Source organism: Aulostomus chinensis, chromosome 1 (genome assembly GCF_037954235.1).
Source record: "Aulostomus chinensis isolate RoL2024-O1b breed Wild chromosome 1, RoL_Achi_v1.0, whole genome shotgun sequence".
Taxonomy (NCBI): Eukaryota; Metazoa; Chordata; class Actinopteri; order Syngnathiformes; family Aulostomidae; genus Aulostomus; species Aulostomus chinensis.
In genome coordinates, this window is record NC_141320.1 from 52,805,307 (window position 1) to 52,829,115 (window position 23,809).

Sequence of the window (23,809 nt, forward strand, 5' to 3'; positions counted from 1 at the left end):
GAGGTTATTAGCAACTCTTACTACATTACTCTCAGCATCATTTTTAGGTTACTCGCAACTCTAACCAGGTGACTGTCAGCATCACTTTGAGGTTATTCGAAACTTTCACTACATCACTGTCGCATCATTTTGAGATCATTAGCAATTCTTCTGACATCACTGTCGCATTATTTTGAGGTTCGTAGCAACTCTTACTGCATGACTGTCAGCATCACTTTGAGGTTATTCGAAACTTTCACGACATTACAGTTAGCATCATTTTGAGTTCCTTAGCAGTTCTTCCGACATCACTGTCGCATTATTTTGAGGTTCGTAGCAACTCTTACTACATGACTGTCAGCATCACTTTGAGGTAGTTCGAAACACTTACGACATTACTGTAAGCATCACTGAGTTTATTAGCAACTATCGCTACATTACTGTTGGCATTATTTTGAGTTCATTAGCAATTCTTACTACATGACCGTCACATCATTTTGATATCATTAGCAATTCTTACAACATCACTGTAGCATCAGTTTGAGATCATTAGCAGCTCTTACTAGATTTCCGTCAGCATCATTTTGAGTTTATTAGCAATTCTTCCGACATCGCTGTCGCATTATTTTGAGTTTTGTAGCAACTCTTACTACATGACTGTCAGCATCACTTTGAGGCCATTCGAAACTTTCATTCCATTACAGTTAGCATCATTTTGAGTTCATTAGCAATACTTCCAACATCACTGTCGCATTATTTTGAGGTTCGTAGCAACTCTGACTACATGACTGTCAGCATCACTTTGAGGTAGTTCGAAACACTTACTACATTACTGTAAGCATCATTTTGAGTGTATTAGCAATTCTTATGACAACAGTGTAGCATAATTTTAACGTTAGTTTCAACTCTTCCTACATTACCGTCAGCATCATTTTTAGTTTTTTAGCATCTCTTACTACATCACTGTAGCATCATTTTGAGTTCATTAGCAACTCTTCCGACATCACTGTCGCATTATTTTGAGTTTAGTAGCAACTCTTACTACATGACTGTCAGCATCATTTTGAGGGAGTTTGAAACTCTTACTACATTATTGTAAGTACCACTGAGTTTATTAGCAACTATCACTACGTTACTGTTAGCATCATTTTGAGTTCATTAGAAATTTTTCTGAAATCACTGTCGCATTATTTTGAGGTTATTAGTAACTCTTAATACATTACTGTCCGCATCATTTTTAGGTTACTCGAAACTCTAACCACATGACTGTCAGCATCACTTTGAGGTTATTCGAAACTTTCACTACATTACTGTTAGCATCATTTTGAATTTATTAGCAGCTCTTACTAGATTACCGTCGCATCATTTTGAGATCATGAGCAATTCTTCCGACATCACAGTCGCATTATTTTGTGGTTTTTAGCAACTCTTACTACATTATTCTTGCATTATTTTGAGGTTCGTAGCAACTCTTACTACATGACTGTAAGCATCACTGAGTTTATTAGCAACTATCACTACATTACTGTTAGCATCATTTTGAGGTTAGAAGCAACTGTTACTACATGACTGACAGCATCACTTTTAGGTTGTTGGAAACACTTACTACATTACTGTAAGCATCACTGAGTTAATTAGCAACTATCACTCCATTACTGTTAGCATCATTTTGAGTTCATTAGCAATTCTTCCGACATCACTGTCGCATTATTTTGAGGTTCGTAGCAACTCTTCCTACATGACTGTCAGCATCACTTTGAGGTTATTCGAAACACTTACTACATGACTGTAAGCATCACTGACTTGATTAGCAACTATCACTACATTACTGTTAGCATCATTTTGAGTTCATTAGCAATTCTTCCGACATCACTGTCGCAATATTTTGAGGTTCGTATTAACTTTTACTACATTACTGTCACATTATTTTGAGGTTCGTAGCAACTCTTACTACATTATTGTTGCATTATTTTAAGGACCGTAGCAACTCTTACTACATTACTGTCAGCATCACTTTGAGTTTATTAGCAACTATCACTACATTACTTTTTGCATCATTTTGAATTAATGAGCAATTCTCACAACATCACTGTAGCATTGAATTGAGTTCATTCGCAACTCTTACTAAATGACTGTCAGCATCACTTTGAGGTTATTCGAAACACTTACTACATTACTGCAAGCATCACTGACTTGATTAGCAACTATCACTACATTACTGTTAGCATCATTTTACGTTCATTAGCAATTCTTCCGACATTACTGTCGCAATATTTTGAGGTTCGTAGCAACTTTTACTACATTACTGTCGCATTATTTTGAGGTTTGTCGCAACTCTTAGTACATGACTGTCAGCATCACTTTGAGATTATTCGAAACGTTCACTCCATTACTGTGAGCATCATTTTGAGTTCATTAGCAATTCTTCTGACATCACTGTCGCATCATTTTGAGATCTTTAGCAATTCTTCTGACATCACTGTCACAATATTTTGAGGTTCGTAGCAACTCTTACTACATTATTGTTGCATTATTTTAAGGTTGGTAGCAACTCTTACTACATTACTGTCAGCATCACTTTGAGTTTATTTGCAACTATCACTACATTACTGTTAGCATCATTTTGAGTTGTTCAGCAATTCTCACGACATCACTGTAGCATTAAATTGAGTTCATTAGCAACTCTTACTAAATGAATCTCAGCATCACTTTGAGGTTGTTCGAAACTCTTACTACATTACTGTCAGCATCACTGAGTTTCTTAGCAACTTTCACTACATTACTGTTAGCATCATCTTGAGTTCATTAGCGATTCTTCCGACATCACTGTCGCAATATTTTGAGGTTCGTAGCAACTTTTACTACATTACTGTCGCATTATTTTGAGGTTCGTAGCAACTCTTAGTACGTGACTGTCAGCATCACTTTGAGGTTATTCGAAACACTTACTACATTACTGTAAGCATCACTGAGTTGATTAGCAACTATCACTACATTACTGTTAGCATCATTTTGAGTTCATTAGCAATTCTTCCGACATCACTGTCGCAATATTTTGAGGTTCGTAGCAACTCTGTCTACATTATTGTTGCATTATTTTAAGGTTCGTAGCAACTCTTACTACATGACTGTCAGGATCACTTTGAGGTTCTTCGAAAGTTTCACTCCATTACTGTTATCATCATTTTGAGTTCATTAGCAATTCTTACTACATCACTGTCGCATTATTTTGAGGTTCGTAGCAACTCTTACTACATGACTGTCAGCATCACTTTGAGGTTATTCGAAACACTTACTACATTACTGTTAGCACCACTGAGTTGATTAGCAACTATCACTACATTACTGTTAGCATCATTTTGAGTTCATTAGCAATTCTTCCGACATCACTGTCGCAATATTTTGAGGTTCGTCGCAACTTTTACTACATTACTGTCGCATTATTTTGAGGATCGTAGCAACTCTTAGTACATGACTGTCAGCATCACTTTGAGGTTATTCGAAACACTTACTACATGACTGTCAGCATCACTTTCAGGTTATTCGAAACTTTTACTCCATTACTGTTAACATCATTTTGAGTTCATTAGCAATTCTTACTATATCACTGTCGCATCATTTTGAGATCATTTGCAATTCTTCTGACATCACTGTCGCAATATTTTGAGGTTCGTAGCAACTTTTACTGCATTACTGTCGCATTATTTTGAGGTTCGTAGCAACTCTTAGTACATGACTGTCAGCATCACTTTGAGGTTATTCGAAACGTTCACTCCATTACTGTTAGCATCATTTTGATTTCATTAGCAATTCTTACTAAATCACTGTCGCATCATTTTGAGATCATTAGCAATTCTTCTGACATCACCGTCACATTATTTTGAGGTTCGTAGCAACTCTTACTACATGACTGTCAGCATCACTTTGAGGTTATTAGCAACTATCACTACATTACTGTTCGCATCATTTTGAGTTCATGAGCAATTCTCACGACATCACTGTAGCATTGAATTGAGTTCATTAGCAACTCTTACTACATTATTGTTGCATTATTTTAAGGTTCGTAGCAACTCTTACTACATTACTTTCAGCATCACTTTGAGTTTATTAGCAACTATCACTACATTACTGTTCGCATCATTTTGAGTTCATGAGCAATTCTCACGACATCACTGTAGCATTGAATTGAGTTCATTAGCAAATCTTATTAAATGACTGTCAGCATCACTTTGAGGTTGTTCGAAACTCTTACTACATTACTGTAAGCATCACTGAGTTTCTTAGCAACTTTCACTACATTACTGTTAGCATCATCTTGAGTTCATTAGCGATTCTTCCGACATCACTGTCGCAATATTTTGAGGTTCGTAGCAACTTTTACGACATTACTTTCGCATTATTTTGAGGTTTTATAGCAACACTTACTACATGACTGTCAGCATCACTTTGAGGATATTCGAAACGTTCACTCCATTACTGTTAGCATCATTTTGAGTTCATTAGCAATTCTTACTACATCACTGTCGCATCATTTTGAGATCATTAGCAATTCTTCCGACATCACTGTCGCATTATTTTGAGGTTCGTAGCAACTCTTTGTACAAGACTGTCAGCATCACTTTGAGGTTATTCGAAACGTTCACTCCATTACTGTTAGCATCATTTTGAGTTCATGAGCAATTCTTCCGACATCACTTTCGCAATATGTTGAGGTTCGTAGCAACTTTTACTACATTACTGTCGCATTATTTTAAGGTTCCTAGCAACTCTTACTACATGACTGTCAGCATCACTTTGAGTTTATTTGCAACTATCACTACATTACTGTTAGCATCATTTTGAGTTGTTCAGCAATTCTCACGACATCACTGTAGCGTTGAATTGAGTTCATTAGCAACTCTTACTAAATGACTTTCAGCATCACTTTGAGGTTGTTCGAAACTCTTACTACATTACTTTAAACATCACTGAGTTTCTTAGCAACTATCGGTACATTACTGTTAGCATCATCTTTAGTTCATTAGCAATTATTCCGACATCACTGTCGCAATATTTTGAGGTTCGTAGAAACTTTTACTACATTACTGTCGCATTTTTTGAGGTTCGTAGCAACACTTACTACGTGACTGTCAGCATCACTTTGAGGTTATTCGAAACACTTACTGCATTACTCTCAGCATCACTGAGTTGATTAGCAACTATCACTACATTACTTTTGCATCATTTTGAGTCCATTAGCAATTCGTAATACATCACTGTCGCATCATTTTGAGATCATTAGCAATTCTTCCGACATCACTGTCGCAATATTTTTAGGTTCGTTGCAACTCTTACTACATTATTGTTGCATTATTTTAAGGTTCGGAGCAACTCTTACTACATGACTGTAAGCATCACTTTGAGGTTATTCGAAAGTTTCACTCCATTACTGTTAGCATCATTTTGAGGTCATTAGCAATTCTTACTACATCACTGTCGCATCATTTTGAGATCATTCGCAATTCTTCTGACATCACTGTCGCATTATTTTGATGTTCGTAGCAACACTTAGTACAAGACTGTCAGCATCACTTTGAGGTTATTCGAAACGTTCACTCCATTACTGTTAGCATCTTTTTGGGTTCATGAGCAATTCTTCCGACATCACTGTCGCAATATGTTGAGGTTCGTAGCAACTTTTACTACATTACTGTCGCATTATTTTAAGGTTCCTAGCAACTCTTACTACATGACTGTCAGCATCACTTTGAGTTTATTTGCAACTATCACTACATTACTGTTAGCATCATTTTGAGTTAATGAGCAATTCTCACGACATCACTGTAGCGTTGAAATGAGTTCATTAGCAACTCTTACTAAATGACTGTCAGCATCACTTTGAGGTTGTTCGAAACTCTTACTACATTACTTTAAACATCACTGAGTTTCTTAGCAACTATCGGTACGTTACTGTTAGCATCATCTTTAGTTCATTAGCAATTCTTCCGACATCACTGTCGCAATATTTTGAGGTTCGTAGCAACTTTTACTACATGACTGTCACATTATTTTGAGGTTTGTAGCAACACTTACGACATGACTGTAAGCATCACTTTGAGGTTATTCGAAAGTTTCACTCCATTACTGTTAGCATCATTTTGAGTTCATTCGCAGTTCTTCCAACATCACTGTCGCAATATTTTGAGGTTCTTATTAACTTTTACAACATTACTGTCGCATTATTTTGAGGTTCGTAGCAACTCTTACTACCTGACTGTCAGCATCACTTTGAGGTTATTCGAAAGTTTCACTCCATTACTGTTAGCATCATTTTGAGTTCATTAGCAATTCTTACTACATCACTGTCGCATCATTTTGAGATCATTAGCAATTCTTCTGACATCACTGTCACAATATTTTGAGGTTCGTAGCAACTCTTACTACATTATTGTTGCATTATTTTAAGGTTGGTAGCAACTCTTACTACATTACTGTCAGCATCACTTTGAGTTTATTAGCAACTATCACTACATTACTGTTAGCATCATTTTGAGTTGTTGAGCAATTCTCACGACATCACTGTAGCATTAAATTGAGTTCATTAGCAACTCTTACTAAATGACTCTCAGCATCACTTTGAGGTTGTTCGAAACTCTTACTACATTACTGTCAGCATCACTGAGTTGATTAGCAACTATCACTACATTACTGTTAGCATCATTTTGAGTTCATTAGCAATTCTTCCGACATCACTGTCGCAATATTTTGAGGTTCGTAGCAACTTTTACTACATTACTGTCGCATTATTTTGAGGTTCGTAGCAACTCTTAGTACTTGACTGTCAGCATCACTTTGAGGTTATTCGAAACACTTACTACATAACTGTAAGCATCACTGAATTGATGAGCAACTATCACTACATTACTGTTAGCATCATTTTGAGTTCATTAGCAATTCTTCCGACATCACTGTCGCAGTATTTTGAGGTTCGTAGCAACTCTTACTACATTACTGTCAGCATCACTTTGAGTTTATTAGCAACTATCACTACATTACTGTTGGCATCATTTTGAGTTTTTGAGCAATTCTTCTGACATCACTGTCACATTATTTTGAGGTTCGTAGCAACTCTTACTACATTATTGTTGCATTATTTTAAGGTTCGTAGCAACACTTACTACATGACTGTCAGCATCACTTTGAGGTTATTGGAAACTTTCACTCCATTACTGTTAGCATCATTTTGAGTTCATTAGCATTTCTTACTACGTCACTGTCGCATCATTTTGAGATATTTAGCAATTCTTCCGACATCACTGTCGCATTATTTTGAGGTTCGTAGCAACTCTTACTACATGACATTCACCATCACTTTGAGGTTATTCGAAACACTTACTACATTACTGTAAGCATCACTGAGTTGATGAGCAACTATCACTACATTACTGTTCGCATCATTTTAAGTTCATTAGCAATTCTTCCGACATCACTGTCGCAATATTTTGAGGTTCGTAGCAACTTTTACTACATTACTGTCGCATTATTTTGAGGTTCGTAGCAACTCTTACTACATGACTGTCAGCATCTCTTTGAGGTTATTCGAAACTTTCACTCCATTACTGTTAGCATCATTTTTTAGTTCACTAGCAATTCTTACTACATCACTGTCGCATCATTTTCAGATCATTAACAATTCTTCTGACATCACTGTCACATTATTTTGAGGTTCGTAGCAACTCTTACTACATGACTGTCAGCATCACTTTGAGGTTGTTCGAAACACTTACTACATTACTGTCAGCATCACTGAGTTGATTAGCAACTATCACTTCATTACTGTTAGCATCATTTTGAGTTCATTAGCAGTTCTTCCGACATCACTGTCGCAATATTTTGAGGTTCGTATTAACTTTTACTACATGACTGTTGCAATATTTTGAGGTTCGTAGCAACTTTTACTACATTATTTTTGCATTATTTTGAGGTTCGTAGCAACTTTTACTACATTATTGTCAGCATCACTTTGAGTTTTTTAGCAACTATCACTACATTACTGTTAGCATCATTTTGAGTTGTTGAGCAATTCTCACGACATCACTGTAGCATTAAATTGAGTTCATTAGCAACTCTTACTAAATGACTGTCAGCATCACTTTGAGGTTGTTAGAAACTCTTTCTACATTACTTTAAGCATCACTGAGTTTCTTAGCAACTATCACTACATTACTTTTAGCATCATTTTGAGTTCATTAGCAATTTTTCCGACATCACTGTCGCAATATTTTGAGGTTCGTAGCAACTTTGACTACATTACTGTCGCATTATTTTGAGGTTCGTAGCAACACTTACTACATGACTGTCAGCATCACTTTGAGGTTATTCGAAAGTTTCACTCCATTACTGTTAGCATCATCTTGAGTTCATTAGCATTTCTTACTACGTCACTGTCGCATCATTTTGAGATCATTAGCAATTCTTCCGACATCACTGTCGCATTATTTTGAGGTTCGTAGCAACTCTTACTACATGACTGTCACCATCACTTTGAGGTTATTCGAAACACTTACTACATTACTGTAAGCATCACTGAGTTGATTAGCAACTATCACTACATAACTGTTAGCATCCTTTTGAGTTCATTAGCAATTCTTCTGACATCACTGTCGCAATATTTTGAGGTTCGTAGCAACTCTTACTACATTATTGTTGCATTATTTTAAGGTTCGTAGCAACTCTTACTACATGACTGTCAGCATCTCTTTGAGTTTATTAGCAACTATCACTACATTACTGTTAGCATCATTTTGAGTTTATTCGAAATGCTTCCGACATCACTGTCGCAATATTTTGAGGTTCGTAGCAACACTTACTACATGACTGTCAGCATCACTTTGAGGTTATTCGAAACTTTCACTCCATTACTGTTAGCATCATTTTGAGTTCATTAGCATTTCTTACTACGTCACTGTCGCATCATTTTGAGATATTTAGCAATTCTTCCGACATCACTGTCGCATTATTTTGAGGTTCGTAGCAACTCTTACTACATGACATTCACCATCACTTTGAGGTTATTCGAAACACTTACTACATTACTGTAAGCATCACTGAGTTGATGAGCAACTATCACTACATTACTGTTCGCATCATTTTAAGTTCATTAGCAATTCTTCCGACATCACTGTCGCAATATTTTGAGGTTCCTAGCAACTTTTACTACATTACTGTCGCATTATTTTGAGGTTCGTAGCAACTCTTACTACATGACTGTCAGCATCTCTTTGAGGTTATTCGAAACTTTCACTCCATTACTGTTAGCATCATTTTTTAGTTCACTAGCAATTCTTACTACATCACTGTCGCATCATTTTCAGATCATTAACAATTCTTCTGACATCACTGTCACATTATTTTGAGGTTCGTAGCAACTCTTACTACATGACTGTCAGCATCACTTTGAGGTTGTTCGAAACACTTACTACATTACTGTCAGCATCACTGAGTTGATTAGCAACTATCACTTCATTACTGTTAGCATCATTTTGAGTTCATTAGCAGTTCTTCCGACATCACTGTCGCAATATTTTGAGGTTCGTATTAACTTTTACTACATGACTGTTGCAATATTTTGAGGTTCGTAGCAACTTTTACTACATTATTGTTGCATTATTTTGAGGTTCGTAGCAACTTTTACTACATTATTTTCAGCATCACTTTGAGTTTTTTAGCAACTATCACTACATTACTGTTAGCATCATTTTGAGTTGTTGAGCAATTCTCACGACATCACTGTAGCATTAAATTGAGTTCATTAGCAACTCTTACTAAATGACTGTCAGCATCACTTTGAGGTTGTTAGAAACTCTTTCCACATTACTTTAAGCATCACTGAGTTTCTTAGCAACTATCACTGCATTACTGTTAGCATCATCTTGAGTTCATTAGCAATTCTTCCGACATCACTGTCGCAATATTTTGAGGTTCGTAGCAACTTTTACTACATTACTGTCGCATTATTTTGAGGTTTGTAGCAACACTTACTCCATGACTGTCAGCATCATTTTGAGGTTTTTCGAAAGTTTCACTCCATTACTGTTAGCATCATTTTGAGTTCATTAGCAATTCTTACTACATCACTGTCGCATCATTTTGAGATCATTAGCAATTCTTCCGACATCACTGTCTCATTATTTTGAGGTTCGTAGCAACTCTTTGTACAAGACTGTCAGCATCACTTTGAGGTTATTCGTAACGTTCACTCCATTACTGTTAGCATCATTTTGAGTTCATGAGCACTTTTTTCTAAATCACTGTCGCATCATTTTGAGATCTTTAGCAATTCTTCCGACATCACTGTCGTATTATTTTGAGGTTCGTAGCAACTCTTACTACATGACTGTCAGCATCACTTTGAGGTTATTCTAAACACTTACTACATTACTGTAAGCATCACTGACTTGATTAGCAACTATCACTACATTACTTTTAGCATCATTTTGAGTTCATTAGCAATTCTTCCGACATAACTGTCGCAATATTTTGAGGTTCGTAGCAACTTTTACTACATTACTGTCGCATTATTTTGAGGTTCGTAGCAACACTTACTACATGACTGTCAGCATCACTTTGAGGTTATTCGAAACTTTCACTCCATTACTGTTAGCATCATTTTGAGTTCATTAGCAATTCTTACTACATCACTTTCACATCATTTTGAGATCATTAGCAGTTCTTCCGACATCACTTTCGCAATATTTTGAGGTTCGTAGCAACTCTTACTACATTTTTGTTGCATTATTTTCAGGTTCGTAGCAACTCTTAATACATTACTGTCAGCATCACTTTGAGTTTATTAGCAACTATCACTACATTACTGTTAGCATCATTTTGAGTTCATGAGCAATTCTCACGACATCACTGTAGCATTTAATTGAGTTCATTAGCAACTCTTACGAAATGACTGTCAGCATCACTTTGAGGTTGTTTGAAACACTTACTACATTACTGTAAGCATCACTGAGTTTCTTAGCAACTATCACTACATTACTGTTTGCATCATCTTGAGTTTATTAGCAATTCTTCAGACATCACTGTCGCAATATTTTGAGGTTCGTAGCAACTTTTACTACATTACTGTCCCATTTTTTTAAGGTTTGTAGCAACACTTACTACATGACTGTCAGCATCACTTTGAGGTTATTCGAAACGTTCACTCCATTACTGTTAGCATCATTTTGAGTTCATTAGCAATTCTTACTACGTCACTGTCGCATCATTTTGAGATCATTAGCAATTCTTCCGACATCACTGTCGCAATATTTTGAGGTTCGTAGCAACTTTTACTACATTACTGTCGCATTATTTTGAGGTTCGTAGCAACTCTTACTACATGACTGTCAGCATCTCTTTGAGGTTATTCGAAACTTTCACTCCATTACTGTTAGCATCATTTTGAGTTCACTAGCAATTCTTACTACATCACTGTCGCATCATTTTCAGATCATTAACAATTCTTCTGACATCACTGTCACATTATTTTGAGGTTCGTAGCAACTCTTACTACATGACTGTCAGCATCACTTTGAAGTTGTTCGAAACACTTACTACATTACTGTCAGCATCACTGAGTTGATTAGCAACTATCACTTCATTACTGTTAGCATCATTTTGAGTTCATTAGCAGTTCTTCCGACATCACTGTCGCAATATTTTGAGGTTCGTATTAACTTTTACTACATGACTGTCGCAATATTTTGAGGTTCGTAGCAACTTTTACTACATTATTGTTGCATTATTTTGAGGTTCGTAGCAACTTTTACTACATTATTGTCAGCATCACTTTGAGTTTTTTAGCAACTATCACTACATTACTGTTAGCATCATTTTGAGTTCATTAGCAATTCTTCCGACATCACTGTCGCAATATTTTGAGGTTCGTAGCAACTTTTACTGCATTCCCGTGCAATATTTTGAGGTTCTTAGCAACTCTTACTACATGACTGTCAGCATCACTTTGAGGTTCTTCGAAACACTTACTACATTACTGTAAGCATTACTGACTTGATTCGCAACTCTCACTACATTACTTTTAGCATCATTTTGAGTTCATTAGCAATTCTTCCGACATCACTGTCGCAATATTTTGAGGTTCGTAGCAACTTTTACTACATTACTGTCGCATTATTTTAGGTTCGAAGTAACTCTTACTACATGACTGTCAGCATCTCTTTGAGGTTATTCGAAACTTTCACTCCATTACTGTTAGCATCATTTTGAGTTGTTGAGCAATTCTCACGACATCACTGTAGCATTAAATTGAGTTCATTAGCAACTTTTACTAAATGACTGTCAGCATCACTTTGAGGTTGTTAGAAACTCTTTCTACATTACTTTAAGCATCACTGAGTTTCTTAGCAACTATCACTACATTACTGTTAGCATCATTTTGAGTTCATTCGCAATTCTTCCGACATCACTGTCGCAATATTTTGAGGTTCGTAGCAACTTTTACTACATTACTGTCGCATTATTTTGAGGTTCGTAGCAACACTTACTACATGACTGTCAGCATCACTTTGAGGTTATTCGAAAGTTTCACTCCATTACTGTTAGCATCATCTTGAGTTCATTAGCATTTCTTACTACGTCACTGTAGCATCATTTTGAGATCATTAGCAATTCTTCCGACATCACTGTCGCATTATTTTGAGGTTCGTAGCAACTCTTACTACATGACTGTCACCATCACTTTGAGGTTATTCGAAACACTTACTACATTATTGTAAGCATCACTGACTTGATTAGCAACTATCACTACATTACTGTTAGCATCATTTTAAGTTCATTAGCAATTCTTCCGACATCACTGTCGCAATATTTTGGGGTTCGTAGCAACTTTTACTCCATTACTGTGGCATTATATTGAGTTCATTAGCAACTCTTACTACATGACTGTCAGGATCACTTTGAGGTTATTTGAAACACTTACTACATTACTGTCAGCATCACTGACTTGATTAGCAACTATCACTACATTACTGTTAGCATCATTTTAAGTTCATTAGCAACTCTTACTACATGACTGTCAGCATCACTTTGAGGTTATTCGAAACACTTACTACATTACTGTAAGCATCACTGACTTGATTAGCAACTATCACTACATTACTGTTAGCATCATTTTAAGTTCATTAGCAATTCTTCCGACATCACTGTCGCAATATTTTGAGGTTCTCAGCAACTTTTACTACATTCCCGTGCAATATTTTTAGGTTCTTAGCAACTCTTACTACATGACTGTCAGCATCACTTTGAGGTTCTTCGAAACACTTACTACATTACTGTAAGCATCACTGACTTGATTAGCAACTATCACTACATTACTGTTAGCATCATTTTAAGTTCATTAGCAATTCTTCCGACATCACTGTCGCAATATTTTGAGGTTCGTAGCAACTTTTACTACATTCCCGTCCAATATTTTGAGGTTCTTAGCAACTCTTACTACATGACTGTCAGCATCACTTTGAGGTTCTTCGAAACACTTACTACATTACTGAAAGCATTACTGACTTGATTCGCAACTATCACTACATTACTTTTAGCATCATTTTGAGTTCATTAGCAATTCTTCCGACATCACTGTCGCAATATTTTGAGGTTCGTAGCAACTTTTACTCCATTACTGTGGCATTATATTGAGTTCATTAGCAAGTCTTACTACATGACTGTCAGGATCACTTTGAGGTTATTCGAAACACTTACTACATTACTGTAAGCATCACTGACTTGATTAGCAACTATCACTACATTACTGTTAGCATCATTTTAAGTTCATTAGCAACTCTTACTACATGACTGTCAGCATCACTTTGAGGTTATTCGAAACACTTACTACATTACTGTAAGCATCACTGACTTGATTAGCAACTATCACTACATTACTGTTAGCATCATTTTGAGTTCATTAGCAATTCTTCCGACATCACTGTCGCAATATTTTGAGGTTCGTAGCAACTTTTACTACATTACTGTCGCATTATTTTGAGGTTCGTAGCAACTCTTACTACATGACTGTCAGCATCTCTTTGAGGTTATTCGAAACTTTCACTCCATTACTGTTAGCATCATTTTGAGTTCACTAGCAATTCTTACTACATCACTGTCGCATCATTTTCAGATCATTAACAATTCTTCTGACATCACTGTCACATTATTTTGAGGTTCGTAGCAACTCTTACTACATGACTGTCAGCATCACTTTGAGGTTATTCGAAACACTTACTACATTACTGTAAGCATCACTGACTTGATTAGCAACTATCACTACATTACTTTTAGCATCATTTTGAGTTCATTAGCAATTCTTCCGACATCACTGTCGCAATATTTTGAGGTTCGTAGCAACTTTTACAACATTACTGTCGCATTATTTTGAGGTTCGTAGCAACTCTTACTACATGACTGTCAGCATCACTTTGAGGTTGTTCGAAACACTTAATACATTACTGTCAGCATCACTGAGTTGATTAGCAACTATCACTTCATTACTGTTCGCATCATTTTGAGTTCATTCGCAGTTCTTCCGACATCACTGTCGCAATATTTTGAGGTTCGTATTAACTTTTACTACATGACTGTCGCAATATTTTGAGGTTCGTAGCAACTTTTACTACATTATTGTTGCATTATTTTGAGGTTCGTAGCAACTTTTACTACATTATTGTCAGCATTACTTTGAGTTTTTTAGCAACTATCACTACATTACTGTTAGCATCATTTTGAGTTGTTGAGCAATTCTCACGACATCACTGTAGCATTAAATTGAGTTCATTAGCAACTCTTACTAAATTACTGTCAGCATCACTTTGAGGTTGTTAGAAACTCTTTCTACATTACTTCAAGCATCACTGAGTTTCTTAGCAACTATCACTACATTACTGTTAGCATCATTTTGAGTTCATTAGCAATTCTTCCGACATCACTGTCGCAATATTTTGAGGTTCGTTGCAACTTTTACTACATTACTGTCGCATTATTTTGAGGTTCGTAGCAACACTTACTACATGACTGTCAGCATCACTTTGAGGTTATTCGAAAGTTTCACTCCATTACTGTTAGCATCATCTTGAGTTCATTAGCAATTCTTCCGACATCACTGTCGCAATATTTTGAGGTATGTAGCAACTTTTACTACATTCCCGTGCAATATTTTGAGGTTCGTAGCAACTCTTACTACATGACTGTCAGCATCACTTTGAGGTTCTTCGAAACACTTACTACATTACTGTAAGCATCACTGACTTGATTAGCAACTATCACTACATTACTGTTAGCATCATTTTAAGTTCATTAGCAATTCTTCCGACATCACTGTCGCAATATTTTGAGGTTCGTAGCCACTTTTACTACATTCCCGTGCAATATTTTGAGGTTCTTAGCAACTCTTACTACATGACTGTCAGCATCACTTTGAGGTTCTTCGAAACACTTACTACATTACTAAAAGCATTACTGACTTGATTCGCAACTATCACTACATTACTTTTAGCATCATTTTGAGTTCATTAGCAATTCTTCCGACATCACTGTCGCAATATTTTGACGTTCGTAGCAACTTTTACTACATTACTGTCGCATTATTTTAGGTTCGAAGCAACTCTTACTACATGACTGTCAGCATCTCTTTGAGGTTATTCGAAACTTTCACTCCATTACTGTTAGCATCATTTTAAGTTGTTGAGCAATTGTGGCATTATATTGAGTTCATTAGCAAGTCTTACTACATGACTGTCAGGATCAGTTTGAGGTCATTCGAAACACTTACTACATTACTGTAAGCATCACTGACTTGATTAGCAACTATCACTACATTACTGTTAGCATCATTTTAAGTTCATTAGCAACTCTTACTACATTACTGTAAGCATCACTGACTTGATTAGCAACTATCACTACATTACTGTTAGCATCAATTTAAGTTCATTAGCAATTCTTCCGACATCACTGTCGCAATATTTTGAGGTTCGTAGCAACTTTTACTACATTCCCGTGCAATATTTTGAGGTTCTTAGCAACTCTTACTACATGACTGTCAGCATCACTTTGAGGTTCTTCGAAACACTTACTACATGACTGTAAGCATCACTTACTTGATTAGCAACTATCACTACATTACTGTTAGCATCATTTTAAGTTCATTAGCAATTCTTCCGACATCACTGTCGCAATATTTTGAGGTTCGTAGCAACTTTTACTACATTCCCGTGCAATATTTTGAGGTTCGTAGCAACTCTTACTACATGACTGTCAGCATCTCTTTGAGGTTATTCGAAACTTTCACTCCATTACTGTTAGCATCATTTTGAGTTCACTAGCAATTCTTACTACATCACTGTCGCATCATTTTCAGATCATTAACAATTCTTCTGACATCACTGTCACATTATTTTGAGGTTCGTAGCAACTCTTACTACATGACTGTCAGCATCACTTTGAGGTTGTTCGAAACACTTACTACATTACTGTCAGCATCACTGAGTTGATTAGCAACTATCACTACATTACCGTTAGCATCATTTTGAGTTCATTAGCAGTTCTTCCGACATCACTGTCGCAATATTTTGAGGTTCGTATTAACTTTTACTCCATGACTGTCGCAATATTTTGAGGTTCGTAGCAACTTTTACTACATTACTGTTGCATTATTTTGAGGTTCGTAGCAACACTTACTACATGACTGTCAGCATCACTTTGAGGTTATTTGAAAGTTTCACTCCATTACTGTTAGCATCATTTTGAGTTCACTAGCAATTCTTACTACATCACTGTCGCATCATTTTCAGATCATTAACAATTCTTCTGACATCACTGTCACATTATTTTGAGGTTCGTAGCAACTCTTACTACATGACTGTCAGCATCACTTTGAGGTTATTCGAAACACTTACTACATTACTGTAAGCATCACTGACTTGATTAGCAACTATCACTACATTACTTTTAGCATCATTTTGAGTTCATTAGCAATTCTTCCGACATAACTGTCGCAATATTTTGAGGTTCGTAGCAACTTTTACAACATTACTGTCGCATTATTTTGAGGTTCGTAGCAACTCTTACCACATGACTGTCAGCATCACTTTAAGGTTGTTCGAAACACTTAATACATTACTGTCAGCATCACTGAGTTGATTAGCAACTATCACTTCATTACTGTTCGCATCGTTTTGAGTTCATTAGCAGTTCTTCCGACATCACTGTCGCAATATTTTGAGGTTCGTATTAACTTTTACTACATGACTGTCGCAATATTTTGAGGTTCGTAGCAACTTTTACTACATTATTGTTGCATTATTTTGAGGTTCGTAGCAACTTTTTCTACATTATTGTCAGCATCACTTTGAGTTTTTTAGCAACTATCACTACATTACTGTTAGCATCATTTTGAGTTGTTGAGCAATTCTCACGACATCACTGTAGCATTAAATTGAGTTCATTAGCAACTCTTACTAAATGACTGTCAGCATCACTTTGAGGTTGTTAGAAACTCTTTCTACATTACTTCAAGCATCACTGAGTTTCTTAGCAACTATCACTACTTTACTGTTAGCATCATTTTGAGTTCATTAGCAATTCTTCCGACATCACTGTCGCAATATTTTGAGGTTCGTAGCAACTTTTACTACATTACTGTCGCATTATTTTGAGGTTCGTAGCAACACTTACTACATGACTGTCAGCATCACTTTGAGGTTATTCGAAACTTTCACTCCATTACTGTTAGCATCATGTTGAGTTCATTAGCATTTCTTACTACGTCACTGTCGCATCATTTTGAGATCATTAGCAATTCTTCCGACATCACTGTCGCATTATTTTGAGGTTCGTAGCAACTCTTACTACATGACTGTCACCATCACTTTGAGGTTATTCGAAACACTTACTACATTACTGTAAGCATCACTGAGTTGATGAGCAACTATCACTACATTACTGTTAGCATCATTTTAAGTTCATTAGCAATTCTTCCGACATCACTGTCGCAATATTTTGAGGTTCGTAGCAACTTTTACTCCATTACTGTGGCATTATATTGAGTTCATTAGCAACTCTTACTACATGACTGTCAGCATCACTTTGAGGTTATTCGAAACACTTACTACATTACTGTAAGCATCACTGACTTGATTAGCAACTATCACTACATTACTGTTAGCATCATTTTAAGTTCATTAGCAATTCTTCCGACATCACTGTCGCAATATTTTGAGGTTCGTAGCAACTTTTACTCCATTACTGTGGCATTATATTGAGTTCATTAGCAACTCTTACTACATGACTGTCAGGATCACTTTGAGGTTATTCGAAACACTTACTACATTACTGTAAGCATCACTGACTTGATTAGCAACTATCACTACATTACTGTTAGCATCATTTTAAGTTCATTAGCAATTCTACCGACATCACTGTCGCAATATTTTGAGGTTGGTAGAAACTTTTACTACATTCCCGTGCAATATTTTGAGGTTCTTAGCAACTCTTACTACATGACTGTCAGCATCTCTTTGAGGTTATTCGAAAGTTTCACTCCATTACTGTTAGCATCATTTTGAGTTCACTAGCAATTCTTACTACATCACTGTCGCATCATTTTCAGATCATTAACAATTCTTCTGACATCACTGTCACATTATTTTGAGGTTCGTAGCAACTCTTACTACATGACTGTCAGCATCACTTTGAGGTTGTTCGAAACACTTACTACATTACTGTCAGCATCACTGAGTTGATTAGCAACTATCACTACATTACTGTTAGCATCATTTTGAGTTCATTAGCAGTTCTTCCGACATCAGTCGCAATATTTTGAGGTTCGTATTAACTTTTACTACATGACTGTCGCAATATTTTGAGGTTCGTAGCAACTTTTACTACATTACTGTTGCATTATTTTGAGGTTCGTAGCAACACTTACTACATGACTGTCAGCATCACTTTGAGGTTATTCGAAAGTTTCACTCCATTACTGTTAGCATCATTTTGAGTTCACTAGCAATTCTTACTACATCACTGTCGCATCATTTTCAGATCATTAACAATTCTTCTGACATCACTGTCACATTATTTTGAGGTTCGTAGCAACTCTTACTACATGACTGTCAGCATCACTTTGAGGTTATTCGAAACACTTACTACATTACTGTAAGCATCACTGACTTGATTAGCAACTATCACTACATTACTTTTAGCATCATTTTGAGTTCATTAGCAATTCTTCCGACATAACTGTCGCAATATTTTGAGGTTCGTAGCAACTTTTACAACATTACTGTCGCATTATTTTGAGGTTCGTAGCAACTCTTACCACATGACTGTCAGCATCACTTTGAGGTTGTTCGAAACACTTAATACATTACTGTCAGCATCACTGAGTTGATTAGCAACTATCACTTCATTACTGTTCGCATCGTTTTGAGTTCATTAGCAGTTCTTCCGACATCACTGTCGCAATATTTTGAGGTTCGTATTAACTTTTACTACATGACTGTCGCAATATTTTGAGGTTCGTAGCAACTTTTACTACATTATTGTTGCATTATTTTGAGATTCGTAGCAACTTTTACTACATTATTGTCAGCATCACTTTGAGTTTTTTAGCAACTTTCACTACATTACTGTTAGCATCATTTTGAGTTGTTGAGCAATTCTCACGACATCACTGTAGCATTAAATTGAGTTCATTAGCAACTCTTACTAAATTACTATCAGCATCACTTTGAGGTTGTTAGAAACTCTTTCTACATTACTTCAAGCATCACTGAGTTTCTTAGCAACTATCACTACATTACTGTTAGCATCATTTTGAGTTCATTAGCAATTCTTCCGACATCACTGTCGCAATATTTTGAGGTTCGTAGCAACTTTTACTACATTACTGTCGCATTATTTTGAGGTTCGTAGCAACACTTACTACATGACTGTCAGCATCACTTTGAGGTTATTCGAAAGTTTCACTCCATTACTGTTAGCATCATCTTGAGTTCATTAGCATTTCTTACTACGTCACTGTCGCATCATTTTGAGATCATTACCAATTCTTCCGACATCACTGTCGCATTATTTTGAGGTTCGTAGCAACTCTTACTACATGACTGTCACCATCACTTTGAGGTTATTCGAAACACTTACTACATTACTGTAAGCATCACTGAGTTGATGAGCAACTATCACTACATTACTGTTAGCATCATTTTAAGTTCATTAGCAATTCTTCCGACATCACTGTCGCAATATTTTGAGGTTCGTAGCAACTTTTACTCCATTACTGTGGCATTATATTGAGTTCATTAGCAACTCTTACTACATGACTGTCAGCATCACTTTGAGGTTATTCGAAACACTTACTACATTACTGTAAGCATCACTGACTTGATTAGCAACTATCACTACATTACTGTTAGCATCATTTTAAGTTCATTAGCAACTCTTACTACATGACTGTCAGCATCACTTTGAGGTTATTCGAAACACTTACTACATTACTGTAAGCATCACTGACTTGATTAGCAACTATCACTACATTACTGTTAGCATCATTTTAAGTTCATTAGCAATTCTTCCGACATCACTGTCGCAATATTTTGAGATTCGTAGCAACTTTTATTACATTCCCGTGCAATATTTTGAGGTTCTTAGCAACTCTTACTACATGACTGTCAGCATCACTTTGAGGTTCTTCGAAACACTTACTACATTACTGTAAGCATCACTGACTTGATTAGCAACTATCACTACATTACTTTTAGCATCATTTTAAGTTCATTAGCAATTCTTCCGACATCACTGTCGCAATATTTTGAGGTTCGTAGCAACTTTTACTACATTCCCGTACAATATTTTGAGGTTCTTAGCAACTCTTACTACATGACTGTCAGCATCACTTTGAGGTTCTTCGAAACACTTACTACATTACTGAAAGCATTACTGACTTGATTCGCAACTATCACTACATTACTTTTAGCATCATTTTGAGTTCATTAGCAATTCTTCCGACATCACTGTCGCAATATTTTGAGGTTCGTAGCAACTTTTACTACATTACTGTCGCATTATTTTAGGTTCGAAGCAACTCTTACTACATGACTGTCAGCATCTCTTTGAGGTTATTCGAAACTTTCACTCCATTACTGTTAGCATCATTTTGAGTTCACTAGCAATTCTTACTACATCACTGTCGCATCATTTTCAGATCATTAACAATTCTTCTGACATCACTGTCACATTATTTTGAGGTTCGTAGCAACTCTTACTACATGACTGTCAGCATCACTTTGAGGTTGTTCGAAACACTTACTACATTACTGTCAGCATCACTGAGTTGATTAGCAACTATCACTACATTACTGTTAGCATCATTTTGAGTTCATTAGCAGTTCTTCCGACATCACTGTCGCAATATTTTGAGGTTCGTATTAACTTTTACTACATGACTGTCGCAATATTTTGAGGTTCGTAGCAACTTTTACTACATTATTGTTGCATTATTTTGAGGTTCGTAGCAACTTTTACTACATTATTGTCAGCATCACTTTGAGTTTTTTAGCAACTATCACTACATTACTGTTAGCATCATTTTGAGTTGTTGAGCAATTCTCACGACATCACTGTAGCATTAAATTGAGTTCATTAGCAACTCTTACTAAATTACTGTCAGCATCACTTTGAGGTTGTTAGAAACTCTTTCTACATTACTTCAAGCATCACTGAGTTTCTTAGCAACTATCACTACATTACTGTTAGCATCATTTTGAGTTCATTAGCAATTCTTCCGACATCACTGTTGCAATATTTTGAGGTTCGTAGCAACTTTTACTACATTACTGTCGCATTATTTTGAGGTTCGTAGCAACACTTACTACATGACTGTCAGCATCACTTTGAGGTTATTCGAAAGTTTCACTCCATTACTGTTAGCATCATTTTGAGTTCACTAGCAATTCTTACTACATCACTGTCGCATCATTTTCAGATCATTAACAATTCTTCTGACATCACTGTCACATTATTTTGAGGTTCGTAGCAACTCTTACTACATGACTGTCAGCATCACTTTGAGGTTGTTCGAAACACTTAATACATTACTGTCAGCATCACTGAGTTGATGAGCAACTATCACTACATTACTGTTAGCATCATTTTAAGTTCATTAGCAATTCTTCCGACATCACTGTCGCAATATTTTGAGGTTCGTAGCAACTTTTACTCCATTACTGTGGCATTATATTGAGTTCATTAGCAACTCTTACTACATGACTGTCAGCATCACTTTGAGGTTATTCGAAACACTTACTACATTACTGTAAGCATCACTGACTTGATTAGCAACTATCACTACATTACTTTTAGCATCATTTTGAGTTCATTAGCAATTCTTCCGACATCACTGTCGCAATATTTTGAGGTTCCTAGCAACTTTTACTACATTACTGTCGCATTATTTTGAGGTTCGAAGCAACTCTTACTACATGACTGTCAGCATCTCTTTGAGGTTATTCGAAACTTTCACTCCATTACTGTTAGCATTATTTTGAGTTCACTAGCAATTCTTACTACATCACTGTCGCATCATTTTCAGATCATTAACAATTCTTCTGACATCACTGTCACATTATTTTGAGGTTCGTAGCAACTCTTACTACATGACTGTCAGCATCACTTTGAGGTTGTTCGAAACACTTACTACATTACTGTCAGCATCACTGAGTTGATTAGCAACGATCACTACATTACTGTTAGCATCATTTTGAGTTCATTAGCAGTTCTTCCGACATCACTGTCGCAATATTTTGAGGTTCGTATTAACTTTTACTACATGACTGTCGCAATATTTTGAGGTTCGTAGCAACTTTTACTACATTATTGTTGCATTATTTTGAGGTTCGTAGCAACTTTTACTACATTATTGTCAGCATCACTTTGAGTTTTTTAGCAACTATCACTACATTACTGTTAGCATCATTTTGAGTTGTTGAGCAATTCTCACGACATCACTGTAGCATTAAATTGAGTTCATTAGCAACTCTTACTAAATGACTGTCAGCATCACTTTGAGGTTGTTAGAAACTCTTTCTACATTACTTTAAGCATCACTGAGTTTCTTAGCAACTATCACTACATTACTGTTAGCATCATTTTGAGTTCATTAGCAATTCTTCCGACATCACTGTCGCAATATTTTGAGGTTCGTAGCAACTTTTACTACATTACTGTCGCATTATTTTGAGGTTCGTAGCAACACTTACTACATGACTGTCAGCATCACTTTGTGGTTATTCGAAAGTTTCACTCCATTACTGTTAGCATCATCTTGAGTTCATTTGTAATTCTTCCGACATCACTGTCGCAATATTTTGAGGTTCGTTGCAACTTTTACTACATTACTGTCGCATTATTTTGAGGTTCGTAGCAACTCTTAGTACATGACTGTCAGCATCACTTTGAGGTTATTCGAAACGTTCACTCCATTACTGTTAGCATCATTTTGAGTTCATTAGCAATTCTGACTAAATCACTGTCGCATCATTTTTAGATCTTTAGGATTTCTTCTGACATCACTGTCGCATTATTTTGAGGTTCGTAGCAACTCTTACTACATGACTGTCAGCATCACTTTGAGGTTGTTCGAAACACTTACTACATCACTGTCAGCAACAATGAGTTGATTAGCAACTATCACTACATTACTGTTAGCATCATTTTGAGTTCATTAGCAATTCTTCCGACATCACTGTCGCAATATTTTGAGGTTCGTAGCAACTTTTACTACATTACTGTCGCATTATTTTGA

General features: G+C 36.1%; 1 protein-coding gene across 1 annotated transcript in view; it reads left to right on the plus strand.

Annotated features, from left to right (window-relative positions):
• Positions 1-23,809, plus strand: part of LOC147272180 (uncharacterized) — a 430,453-nt gene that overhangs the window by 344,116 nt on the left and 62,528 nt on the right. The gene's annotated exons all lie outside the window — the stretch shown is intronic.